Source organism: Apodemus sylvaticus, chromosome 4 (assembly GCF_947179515.1).
Source record: "Apodemus sylvaticus chromosome 4, mApoSyl1.1, whole genome shotgun sequence".
In the NCBI taxonomy this organism is placed as follows: Eukaryota; Metazoa; Chordata; class Mammalia; order Rodentia; family Muridae; genus Apodemus; species Apodemus sylvaticus.
The window spans coordinates 38,814,448-38,826,802 of NC_067475.1; the positions used below are offsets into that span (position 1 = coordinate 38,814,448).

The 12,355-nt window shown below is 36.2% G+C and overlaps 1 non-coding gene across 1 annotated transcript; it reads right to left on the minus strand.

Annotated features, from left to right (window-relative positions):
* Window positions 1-309: 309 nt before the first annotated feature.
* LOC127683798 (U6 spliceosomal RNA) lies at window positions 310-416 on the minus strand. The gene has a single exon (XR_007977602.1). It is a non-coding gene; the product is annotated as a U6 spliceosomal RNA (small nuclear RNA).
* Window positions 417-12,355: the final 11,939 nt, after the last annotated feature.

A 12,355-nucleotide genomic window follows, 5' to 3' on the forward strand; every position in this document is an offset into this window, starting at 1 on the left:
ATTATTATGTGATGGGAGGTATTTCTGTTCTGGTCCAGTCTGTTTGGAGTTCTGTAGGCTTCTTGTATATTCATGGGCATCTCTCTCTTTAGGTTAGGGAAGTTTTCTTCCATAATTTTGTTGAAGATATTTGCTGGCTCTTTAAGTTGTAAATCTTCACTCTCATCTATACCTATAATCCTTAGGTTTGGTCTTCTCATAGTGTCCTGGATTTTCTGGATGTTTTGGGTTACAAGCTTTTTGTTTTTTGCATTTTCTTTGACTGTTGAGTCAATGGTTTTTATGGTATCTTCTGCATCTGAGATTCTTAAAAATATGAAATGCTTCACGAATTTGCGTGTCATCCTTGTGCTGGGGCCATGCTAATCTTCTCTGTATCGTTCCAATTTTAGTATATGTGCTGCCGAAGCGAGCATGACTGCTGTGGTTTTATCTTGTTATAATTTATCTTATTTTATTATTATCCTTTAGGTATCAGTTTTCTAATGAGAGACTGAAGGTGTGGGGTGGATCCAGAAGGAAAAAAAGATGGGAAGGAACTGTGAGGAGTGGAGGATGGGGAATTTTATCAGGAAATCTTGTATAAAAAACAAAATCTATTTACAAGAAAAGAAAAATAGGGGAAAAGGTATTACAAAGATGAGATGACAAATGAAATGTTATAATATATGTACTCATAATTTTTCTTGAGGATAGTGTAAAAATGTAAACTAAACTTCCTCACGTTTTTGTGGTCACAACAAATATGTGTGCAAAAAGAATTTTATCCCAAATGCTGAAACTTCTCTCCTTACTGTCAGACCTTATAGAACAAAAGTTTAGCTCTCATAGGCGTTGCTTGTTTGTTTATTGCTCATACATCAGTTCTAAAGAGATATTGTGTCTTTCAATCTATCAGATAGATCCCAAAAATGGGCATTTCCCCAGGTATATTTCTTGCTGATAGACAGAAAAGGATCTGGCCAGAGAGAATATTTGTGCTCCAAAAGGAGTTTTCTAGTAATTGTCAAACCATTTTCTTGTTAGCTTCAAATCTATACAATAAAGATATAACGTTTTCTTTAATTTTTATGCACCCTGAGAGAATTAAAGGATATGAGATTTAGGTAGGCATTAATCACAATGAAGAGACTGATTTCTACTGACCACTCAGTTAATTTTGAATCAAATACTTAGTACTTTTGACATTATCTTGAAATCTTGAGTAACTGTCAGTAATGGATGTGTAGAGAGCCTTATTGAGGTGCCATGCCACCTGGCAGGAACTTGCCATAGACCAATGTGAAGTTCCTCTCCCAGGCTGTGAGCAGGAACTCCTGTGTTAGCCATAATCCCCTCCACCTAGGGTGGAGTGCTCAGACCAAGGTGAAGCCTATTGTTCTTCAAGGACCTGCAGTTTCCTGGGTAACACCAGCCACCTGTGGAGCAACTGAACCAGTTCTGCTGAGAACCTTCCAGCCTTTTCCCCTGCCTGTATATTTGGAGGTCTTCATTAAACTTTGAGACCTTGAACAACAATGTTGTCTTGGTTTTCATCTCTTTTTGCCGCCATCCCCAGCTTCCCTTCCAGGTAACCGGTTCGATGTAACTGCAGGCAGTTACATAGATGTATAAAAAAATGTTAGAATCCTGGGCCACGGGATGGTCTAGCTCAGTCTATAAAGTGCTTGCCATATAAGCATGAAAACTTGAGCTCAATCACCCACAAACCCATTAAAAAGGCCCAGAGTGTTTGAGAAGCCTGAGTATACAATTGCACACACACACACATGCACACATGTGCATGCATAAACACACACACACAAACAACAACAACAAATTAAATAATTTGAATATTGCTTTCCTCCTGTGCTGCTTGAAGCAACGGCTTCAAGCACTTTTCCAGAACATATTTGCATTTCTTGTGAGTTTTACCGAAAAGTAGCAGGTTTATCACAAAGGTGATAGAGCTGTAATGTTTGTGAAATGTAAGCTAGCAATTTCTTTGACTACATAAATCATATGTGCCCTTGAAAACATCCATTGCTTTAAATTAATGTTCACACTCCTGTCATAAAATTACAGTGGAAAAATTATGTCCTGAAGAAACTACATAAATTCAGTTTGTGAATCATGATCTTACAATGTATGAAAAATAATGCAAAATTACTGACAGTAATCATATATCTATAAAATCTAGAAATTCAAAATCTAAATACATCAAAATCAATAACTAATGAATATTTGTTTCCATTAATTTAAGTAATGGAACTAACTTAGATCTTCATGTTGTCATCTGAGAGCTGTTTGCCTCAGTTTACAAAAGTGTACTTTTGTTCTCTAGTTAACAATTTTATACTTGGCCTTCTAGGTACTCTGCCATTTGTATTTTGATGTGTTATATTAATAACTTGTGATTTATGTTTTGGTTTAACTAGGCATTGTTAAAGGTGACCTTTTGATTTGATTGTTTAGCTGACTTTGGTGCTAATAAGACAAAGAATTTGAAATCTAATGAACCATGCACACGGAATGATGATAGATGGCTTATTCAGGATTCTCCAGGCACAACACTGCCAAGCCTACTGAGGAGTCTTGGAACCTAACTAATTTTAAGGAGAAGGTTTATTGATTACACAGAGCTACCGAACATTTTAATCATTTTTACAGCTTTCTTCTGCCTGAGCCACCAAACTCCATTAAACAAGGATTATAAACTTTGTTTTAAACTGGATTCTAAATTTTTTCTTGACGTTCAGTCAACAAAACCTCTGTGAGATGTAGCAGGCTCACTAAGGCATATTAAAATCCATGTTTAATTTTGATTGCTCAGATGCCTGACCCTCTGTGGGGCAGCTGTTCATGAAGCCAAAATACTCGTCTCCAGAATTCAGTTTACATTTATATCATTCCTTTCCCTGCAACTACCAACATGTTTTAGTTTTTGAATCTCTCTTACTTTCTTCTTCATGGTGAAATCTTGTTACGCTCTTCTCTTTATCTGTTCATCTTTAGGGAGTAAAGGTCGCGTTGGATGTTAAATAACCACATACAAGAATGTATGGTTCATATAGTTTAATTCAACAAACTATTAATAGATTTCTGAACGTACAGAAGCAAAATATCTAATATGTTTTCTAGAATGTAGTTTTCTTAAAGTGTAATTTATGTAGTTGATCTATGGCAAAGATATACTGGAGATATGTAATTTTTAAACTATTAAAAATTCTGAACCAAAGCCTTTATTTTTTTATTAGAGAAAAAAATGTGTAAAGTTGACTTATCTAAGTATAGAGTATTTTTCCAATGTGAAAACCTGAGTTCAAACCCTAGATTTCTTGCTACATAATGGTGCAACTAAAATATTAGTTAATTTCCTTGAGTATTTGTTTCTACACCTGTATAATAAATGTGAAATAGAAAAAATGAGAAAAGAAAAACTTAGTTTGATTATAAACATCTTACAATGCTTTAGAGATACAAGTATTCATTATTGTCATATACACACATAAATGTATATATACACATGTATATATATATACATATATACATATGTATAAGGTGACTTACATATTCTAGCTACTTTGCCATGACATAATGTAAATACAAATGTGCACAGTAAGGAAAGAACTGAGGGTGAGAACACAGTGTAAGGGGTAATTATTTTTTAATCAGTAAATTTAAAATTATATATTTGAAGTTAAAAATGGGATTCATGCATTTTCAAAATTATAAGTACAAAATAACTAGGTCAAAAGCTAAAATTTCAACATGCCTTGAGCTAATAGTGGCCTACACACCAAAATTGTATTATGACAAGGTAAAACCATTACATATGTATATGACAAAACAACAATTATTACTAACTCTAGTTTTAAATCCATCCAGTGTATAAAATTAGACTTAAATTACATATGAAATTAAGTTTCACTACTATAAATGTAAGTTTCTTAAATCTTAATCAAGTAGGGAATTAGCAGTGCTATATATGTAGGGGTCTGAATACTATTTCACTTCTTAACAGTCAAAACATGGACACTTATGTATCATTTATAATTATGACTAACTGGTTATTATGATTTAACTATTCAAGATGTAAGGTTTTCATATCCGTGCTAGATCCAGGTCTTTTATTTTACACTATAGACACACTGTAAGCTAAGGACCATGTTTAGTTAGGTGCCTAAGGCAGTGGTTCTCAGCCTTAATAGTGCTATGATTCTTTAATACAGTTCCTCATGCTGTGGTGACTGCAGTGATAAAATTATTTCATTGCTACTTTACAACTGTAATTTTGATACTGTTATGAAGTATAATGTAATGTAAATATCTGATATATGATCCCTATGAAAGATTCATTCAATCATCCCCCCAGGGGGTCGCGACCCACAGGTTGAGGATCAATGGCCTAAGGCAACTAAATAAACATAACCTAAGATGGTGTGTTAGTGTGCACTGATAGTAGCTGTCCACCCTGCAATGTGTTGTGCATTGCCCATACCCAGCATACATTTCTCAGAGTGATTTAAGACGGTTGCACACTACTTCCAGTCAGAGCTGAAGCTAAATATCCAGTCCACCTGAAACAGCTAGGCCCTCAGTTTTAACTATGGGCAGCTCTCTCCTGGCCTTTCATCATTCAAATAGGCTAGCCAAGGCTTCCTTGTATGGGAAGAGAAGTGTTCTGAGGAAGCACAATTGACTCTTGTTACTCTCTCGTTTAACAGGCTCTGCCCAGTGTCCAGTCACCTTTGGCAAAGAAGCAGATGCCAGAGACCTGGATGCACTAACCAAAGATACAATACAGCCTGTCACTCAAAGCATGATGGGATGTTCTTAGGGCTTTTAATCATTTTGCATGTAGCGTATTCTGTTGGTGTCAGTCCAGCCTTACCAGATCACTGCCTATAGTATTTTGTGGTAAATATTTCGGAATTGTATATGTAAAATATCTCTAAGTTCTTTATTATTTCCTTATGTATACGATAATGGATACATGATTGCTGTGAAATCTACCTTACACTCTCAGTTTCCTATCAAATCTTAAGACTGAAAATAAGTATTACATTTAGTTATTATATTTCAGGATTTTTGAGACAAAGTCTCCCTATTTGGCTGACCTTGATTAGGGATCCTTATGCATAATTTTTTTTTTACTATTCTTCATATGTTAAAAACCTATTCTGAATAAATATTTTAAGCACTAAAATAGGTCATATTTACTGTTAATATGAAAATTGAAAAGAAGTCAAGAGAGAAGCTTTGCCAAGACAAAACAACAACAACAACAAAATCCCTGCCAAGGAATTTTAACATAATGAGTTTAAAAGTAGCTATTAGATAATAAAACTGTAAATAGATTAGCAGTCACCTCCAATTTGAGTAATTAAAAATGAAACTCAGAAAAGTTTCAAGATTAGAAAGATTAATTTGTGTATTTCTGAAACATCTTACATAAATAGCTATTCAATCAAAAGAAATGTTGATGTGTGCATATCTTGTTACTTCCTCAGATGCAACAACAAGAAGCCAATAGCTTATAACTATAATGAATCCTAGATTCATGTTTTCTACTGTAAAAATTTCTGTGAGACATGTCCACCACAGGCAGTCCTTGGTGCCATCCATTCACACAGAGGCTGCTTTTCATTTATTTATATCACTGTATATCTCATAGGATCTGGGTGTTAATACTTCTGCAGTTTTTCTTAGAATCTGGGTTAATTGCTCTGATATGGCTCTGTAAGCTGTTGTCACTCGCACTATTTTTGTAAGCACAATTAAAATCATTACAGAATACCAGTCATAAATATTCTTTCTTACTGCTTTGTGACTATGTTACCTGGATAATGTCAATATGAAATATCTATTGTAAACTCTACAGCTAGTAAATTCATATTAGCAACCTGGAAAAAGGAAGTTTGTTTGGAACTATGCGAATGTATCCTTAGATGAGTCAAATTCATATCCATGAATACTGTGTGATTGTACACAAACAGACAAACTCAAGCGTAGTGATCCATCTCTGCTAAACCTTCCACAGAACCTAAACACCCATGTGGTTTTTCCCAGAAATCTGCAGTTTGAAGAACTTTAGTATTCAATTGGGCTTGCATTCAAAAAGCTTTACAAAGTCACCTTTACAGGGATTACCTTTCTAAAATGTAGTTAAATACAAGCAAAGAAACAACAACCAAGGAAAACGAAACAAACAACAAAAAACCCCACAAATTCTCAAAATGAACAGATTGTATAGCTCAAACATCCTGTCATTAGCAGAGGCTAGCCCAGTGTGGCAATGTGAACAGACAGTTGCCTCCCAACTATTTTTATGTCCTAAACAGTCACAAAAGGCATTCCAGAGGGGAAAGGATTTGGAAAAGTCCATCTCATGATGCCGTTTTCCAGGAGGACACAGGTTCCCAATCACATCTGAGATGTTACCACATGACTCAGTCAAACTCAGCACACATGCTGATTAAAGGCTAGAGGCCCATCCTTGCCTCACACAACTAGAAATAAAGGTCCAAATCCTGTCAGACCCTCTCACTTCTCATCCACTAAACTCTGTATAGTGAGTCACAGCAAAGTGATGATGGTTTTGGTCAGTGACAGGCAGGAAATCCAACAGTAGTGTCAAGACATTACAATTAGCTAAAGAAATCTTGTCACCTTTTATTTCATAGCCCGCAGTCATGATGCTGATGTAACAAACACAATGCTGTCACTCAAATGAAAGTATGACACATGCACTGACAGGCACTGAGCGATACCCCGTAGCGATAATTAAATAAAAATGCTGTGTATGTATTTACGATATCATACACTTTAATTATTTCAAAGTACACCCTCTCCACCTGTAATTAAAGTTCATTGCAAAATAGTGTGCTGTGTCTCACCAGCAGACTCACACATCTGGTGATGAGCATGTGTCTCAGCTGTATTGAGGCCACGTTTAGTGATTGACATCACTGTACAGGTGCAATTTGTGGTGTGCACACAACTATGAAATTGCCTGCTGACACATTTGTCAAAATGTGTCTCCAGCCTTCTGAAGCATGAATGTACATTGTTGAACTATGTCCTTTATGAACTTTGTCCTATATCCATTGTTCCCAGCAAGACAGCGGTCGTGTTGTCTCCAGCACCTAGCACACTTTCTATACATAAGGAGTATGCATTCAAGCAATTTAGTAAGTGCATACTGAGAAAATGAGTCAATGCAAGACCCGATATCTTAAAGTGATTCATCAAACATTTATATTAAATTAAAATAAAACTATAGGAGTCCGCAATTTAGTGGCATTGCAGGCAAACACTGGCCTATTATGAGGTTCTGAAATAAAGAGATGGATATAAAACATAATAAAATATAGACAAAGAGATGGTAACCAGACAGGGACTGTTAAATATCTGTGTTGTAGCTTTTGCTGTGACTATAAACTGGAGAATCCAAACTCCTCCTTTCTCTTCCTTTCTAAACTGCCTAATGCAGAAACGCACACAGTCCCACAGTCACCGACTACTTTAGATTTTTCATGGCTAACCATGTGCTCCACAGCACATGTTTATTTTCTCCTCTGAATTATTACTGGGGTATGTGGGTGGATGTGGGTATAGGTGTGTTGTGCATATGTAAGTGTGTGTATATGAGTGTGTGCGAGAGTCTTGTGCATGTGTGTGTATTAGTGTGTGTGTGTGTGTGTGTAAATACTTGTGATCTAGTGAGAAACCCATGCTGAAACTTAGCCCTGACAATCACTAGCTGTGCCCTCAGGTGATTGTCTTTATGTTTTTTTGACATACAGTGTCCTGAATTAAAATTAATAAGATAGCACACAAAATTTATTCTGCCTAGATGCTATCAAATTTCACTCATATTGTATACAAAATGAATTTCTATGTAGTGGAGTATATTATTTTGTTGAGCTAATTACAGAGAGAGGCAGGCAGTTACTGATGGCCTTATGAGTCTTTATGGCTCCTGTGCTATTCAGTTTTGATATAAATATTCTTAATTTTTGTTTGAAATGTTTGCAATTAATTATGCATCCACATACTCTTAGCTTATACATTTTATTTAAAATTTTCCAAGGAATATTTATGTATGTGGAGTTTTTTCAACCTTTGACATGACAAAAATAATCATTATCCAAGAGCTAACAAAATAGTGAGATTTTCTTCCTGCACATGGATGTCTGGTTGAATCAAATATTTGATCTCTGTACATGAAGACCAGAGTCTGGGTTGCTAATACCTTTGAGTGATGTTAACCCAAATAATGAATAAAAAGTTAAGAGATTCAGTTAGTATCTCTGTGTGCTGCCTCAGTTATATTATATGATGTATTCTTTTCAACATGTATTTAAAATGTCATACTTCTAATAAAATTTAGAGATGCTAATATTTATAACTGCATTGTCTAGAAGTTCTGGTAAGTTTAAGGATCTATTCCTATCCATCCCCAAAGATGTCTTGTGGGTCTTTATGGCTCCTGTGCTATTCGGTTTCGATATCATAATTTTTGACTTTTGTTTGAAAGGTTTGTAATATTCTATATAACTATAGAAGGTGTAAGATGTTATATGATTTTATGTTGCTACAAATTATTAATTGTCTTCAAAACTTAAGACTACCTGCTTCTTTCTTTGAGAAAAGATTGCTATATTTATCTCTGCACCATCCTGGCATCTGGTCACCTCAAAATGAGGGAAGTCACACTGAGGCCAAGCTTTGTGTTTTATTTAATTTTGTGAATATAATGAAAATTTGTGGATATAGAATACCTATCATTGACTAGTTAATAAATAGATGAGTAATATTAAAATGTCATCAGTCCTATTAGATAAGAACATCAGGTTTTATTATGTTTTTTCTTTTTTTAATTTTTTTATTCAATATATTTTTTATTTAGATTTCAAATGATTTCCCATTTTCTGGCGCCCCCCCTCCCCAAAAATCCCATAAGCCCACTTCCCTCCCCCTGATCTCCCACTGACCCCTTCCCACTTCCATGTTCTGGTTTTGCCCTATACTGCTACACTGAGTCTTTCCAGAACAAGGGGCCACTCCTCCATTCTTCTTGTACCTCAATTGATGTGTGGATTATGTTTTGGGTATTCCAGTTTTCTAGGTTAATATACACTTCTTAGTAAGTGCATACCATGGTTGATCTTTTGAGACTAGGATACCTCACTTAGTATGATGCTCTCCAGCTCCATCCATTTGCCTAAGAATTTCATGAATTCATTGTTGCTAATGGCTGAATAGTACTCCATTGTGTATATATACCACATTTTTTGCATCCATTCTTCTGCTGAGGGATACCTGGGTTCTTTCCAGGTTCTGGCAATTATAAATAGGGCTGCTATGAAGATAGTGGAGCATGTATCCTTATTACATGCTGGGGAATCCTCTGGGTATATACCCAGGAGTGGTATCTCCTGGAAGTGGATCCTCCGGAAGTGAGGTGCCCAGTTTTCTGAGGAACCACCAGACTGATTTCCAGAGTTTTTTGCAATTTGCAACCCCACCAGCAGTGGAGGAGTGTTCCTCTTTCTCCATATCCTCACCAACACCAGCTGTCTCCTGAATTTTTAATCTTAGCCATTCTGACTGGTGTAAGGTGAAATCTCAGGGTTGTTTTGATTTGCCTTTCCTAATGACTAATGAAGTTGAGCATTTTTTAAGATGCTTCTCAGCCATCTGAAGTTCTTCAGGTGAAAATACTTTGTTAACTCTATACCCCATTTTTTAATAGGGTTATTTGGTTTTCTGGGGCCTAACTTCTGGAGTTCTTTGTATATATTGGATATTAGCCCTCTATCTGATGTACGGTTGGTGAAGATCTTTTCCCAATTTGTTGATTGCTGATTTGTCCTTTTGATGGTTTCCTTTGCCTTACAGAAACTTTGTAATTTTATGGGATCCCATTTGTCAATTCTTGATCTTAGAGCATAAGCTATTGGTGATCTGTTCAGAAACTTTCCCCCTGTACCGATGTCCTCAAGGGTCTTCCCCAGTTTCTTTTCTATTAGCTTCAGAGTGTCTGGCTTTATGTGTAGGTCTTTGATCCATTTGGAGTTGAGCTTAGTACAAGGAGAAAAGGATGGATCAATTTGCATTCCTCTGCATGCTGACCTCCAGTTGAACCAGCACCATTTGTTGAAAAGGCTATCTTTTTCCATTGGATGTTTTCAGCCCCTTTGTCGAGGATCAAGTGGCCATAGATATGTGGGTTCATTTCCGGATCGTCAATCCTGTTCCATTGATCCGCCTGCCTGTCACTGTACCAATACCATGCAGTTTTTAACACTATTGCTCTGTAGTATTGCTTGAGGTCAGGGATACTGATTGCCCCAGAATTTCTTTTGTTGTTGAGGATAGTTTTAGCTATCCTGGGTTTTTTGTTATTCCAGATGAATTTGAGAATTGCTCTTTCTAACTCAGTGAAGAATTGAGGTGGGATTTTGATGGGTATTGTGTTGAATCTGTATATTGCTTTTGGCACATGACCATTTTAACTATATTAATCCTGCCGATCCATGAGCATGGGAGGCTTTTCCATTTTTTGAGTCTTCTTCCATTTCCTTCATTAGAATCTTGAAGTTCTTGTCATACAGATCTTTCACATGTTTGGTAAGATTCAACCCAAGGTACTTTATACTGTTTGTAGCTATTGTGGAGGGTGTCATTTCCCTAATTTCTTTCTCAGCCTGCTTATCCTTTGAGTATAGGAAGGCTATTGATTTGCTTGAATTGAGTTTATAACCTGCCACATTGCTGAAGTTGTTTATCAGCTGTAGGAGTGTTCTCTAGTGGAGTTTTTTGGGTCACTTAGGTAGACTATCATATCATTTGCAAATACTAATAGTTTGACTTCTTCCTTTCCAATTTGTATCCCTTTGACCTCCTTATGTTGTCTAATTGCCCGAGCTAGTACCTCAAGTACAATATTGAAAAGATAAGGAGAAATGGGGCAGCCCTGTCTAGTCCCTGATTTTAGTGGGATTGCTTCAAGTTTCTCTCCATTTAGTTTGATGCTGGCTACCGGTTTGTTGTATATTGCTTTCACTATGTTTAGGTATGAGCCTTGAATTCCTGTTCTTTCCAAGACTTTAAGCATGAAAGAATGCTGAATTTTGTCAAATGCTTTTTCAGCATCCAATGAAATGACCATGTGGTTTTTTTCTTTAAGTTTGTTTACGTAGTGGATTGTATTGATGGATTTCCGTATATTGAACCAACCCTGCATCCCTGGGAAAAAGCCTACTTGATCATGGTGGATGATCATTTTTATGTGTTCTTGGATTCGGTGGGCAAGAATTTTATTGAGTATTTTTGCATCGATGTTCATAAGGGAAATTTTGTCTGAAGTTCTCTTTCTTTGTTGGAACTTTGTGTGGTTTTGGTATCAGTGTAATTGTGGCTTCGTAGAAGGAATTGGGTAGTGTTCCTTCTGTTTCTATTTTGTGGAATAGTTTGAAGAGTATTGGTATTAGGTCTTCTTTGAAGGTCAGATAGAATTCTGCACTGAAACCATCTGGTCCTGTGCTTTTTTGGTCAGAAGACTATCTATAAACCCTTCTATTTCTTTAAAGGTTATGGGTCTATTTAGATGATCTATTTGATCCTGGTTTGATTTTGGTATTAGGTGTCTGTTTAAAAAATTGTCCATTTCCTCCACATTCTCCAGTTGTGTTGAGTATAGGCTTTTGTATTAGGATCTGATGATTTTTTTGAATTTTCTCAGTTTCTATTGTTATATCCCCCTTTTCATTTCTAATTTTGTTAATTTGGATAGTTTCTCTCTGACCTTTGGTCAGTCTGGCTAAGGGTTTAACTATCTTGTTGATTTTTCTCAAAGAACCAGCTCCTGGATTCGTTGATTCTTTGTATGGTTCTCTTTGTTTCCACTTGATTGATTTCAGCCCTGAGTTTGATGATTTCCTGTCTTCTTCTCCTCCTGGGTGAATTGGCTTTGTTTTGTTCCAGGGCTTTCAGGTGTGCCCTTAAGCTGCTAGTGTATGCTCTCTCCATTTTCTTTTTGGAGGCACTCAGGGCTATGAGTTTTCCTCTTAGCACTGCTTTCATTGTGTCCCAAAGATTTGGGTATATTGTGCCTTCATTTTCATTAAATTCTAAAAAGTCTCTGATTTCTTTCTTTATTTCTTCTTTGGCCAAGGTGTCATTGAGTAGAGTATTTTTCAGCCTCCATGTGTATGTGGGCTTTCTGTTGTTTTTGTTGCTATTGAAAACCACTCTTACTCCATAGTGATCTGATAGGGGGCATGGGATTCAATTAGTTTTACTGTGTTCCTGCTTAGATTCTGTTTTCCTGATCAGTCCATTGAGGAGAGTGGAGTGTTGAATTCAC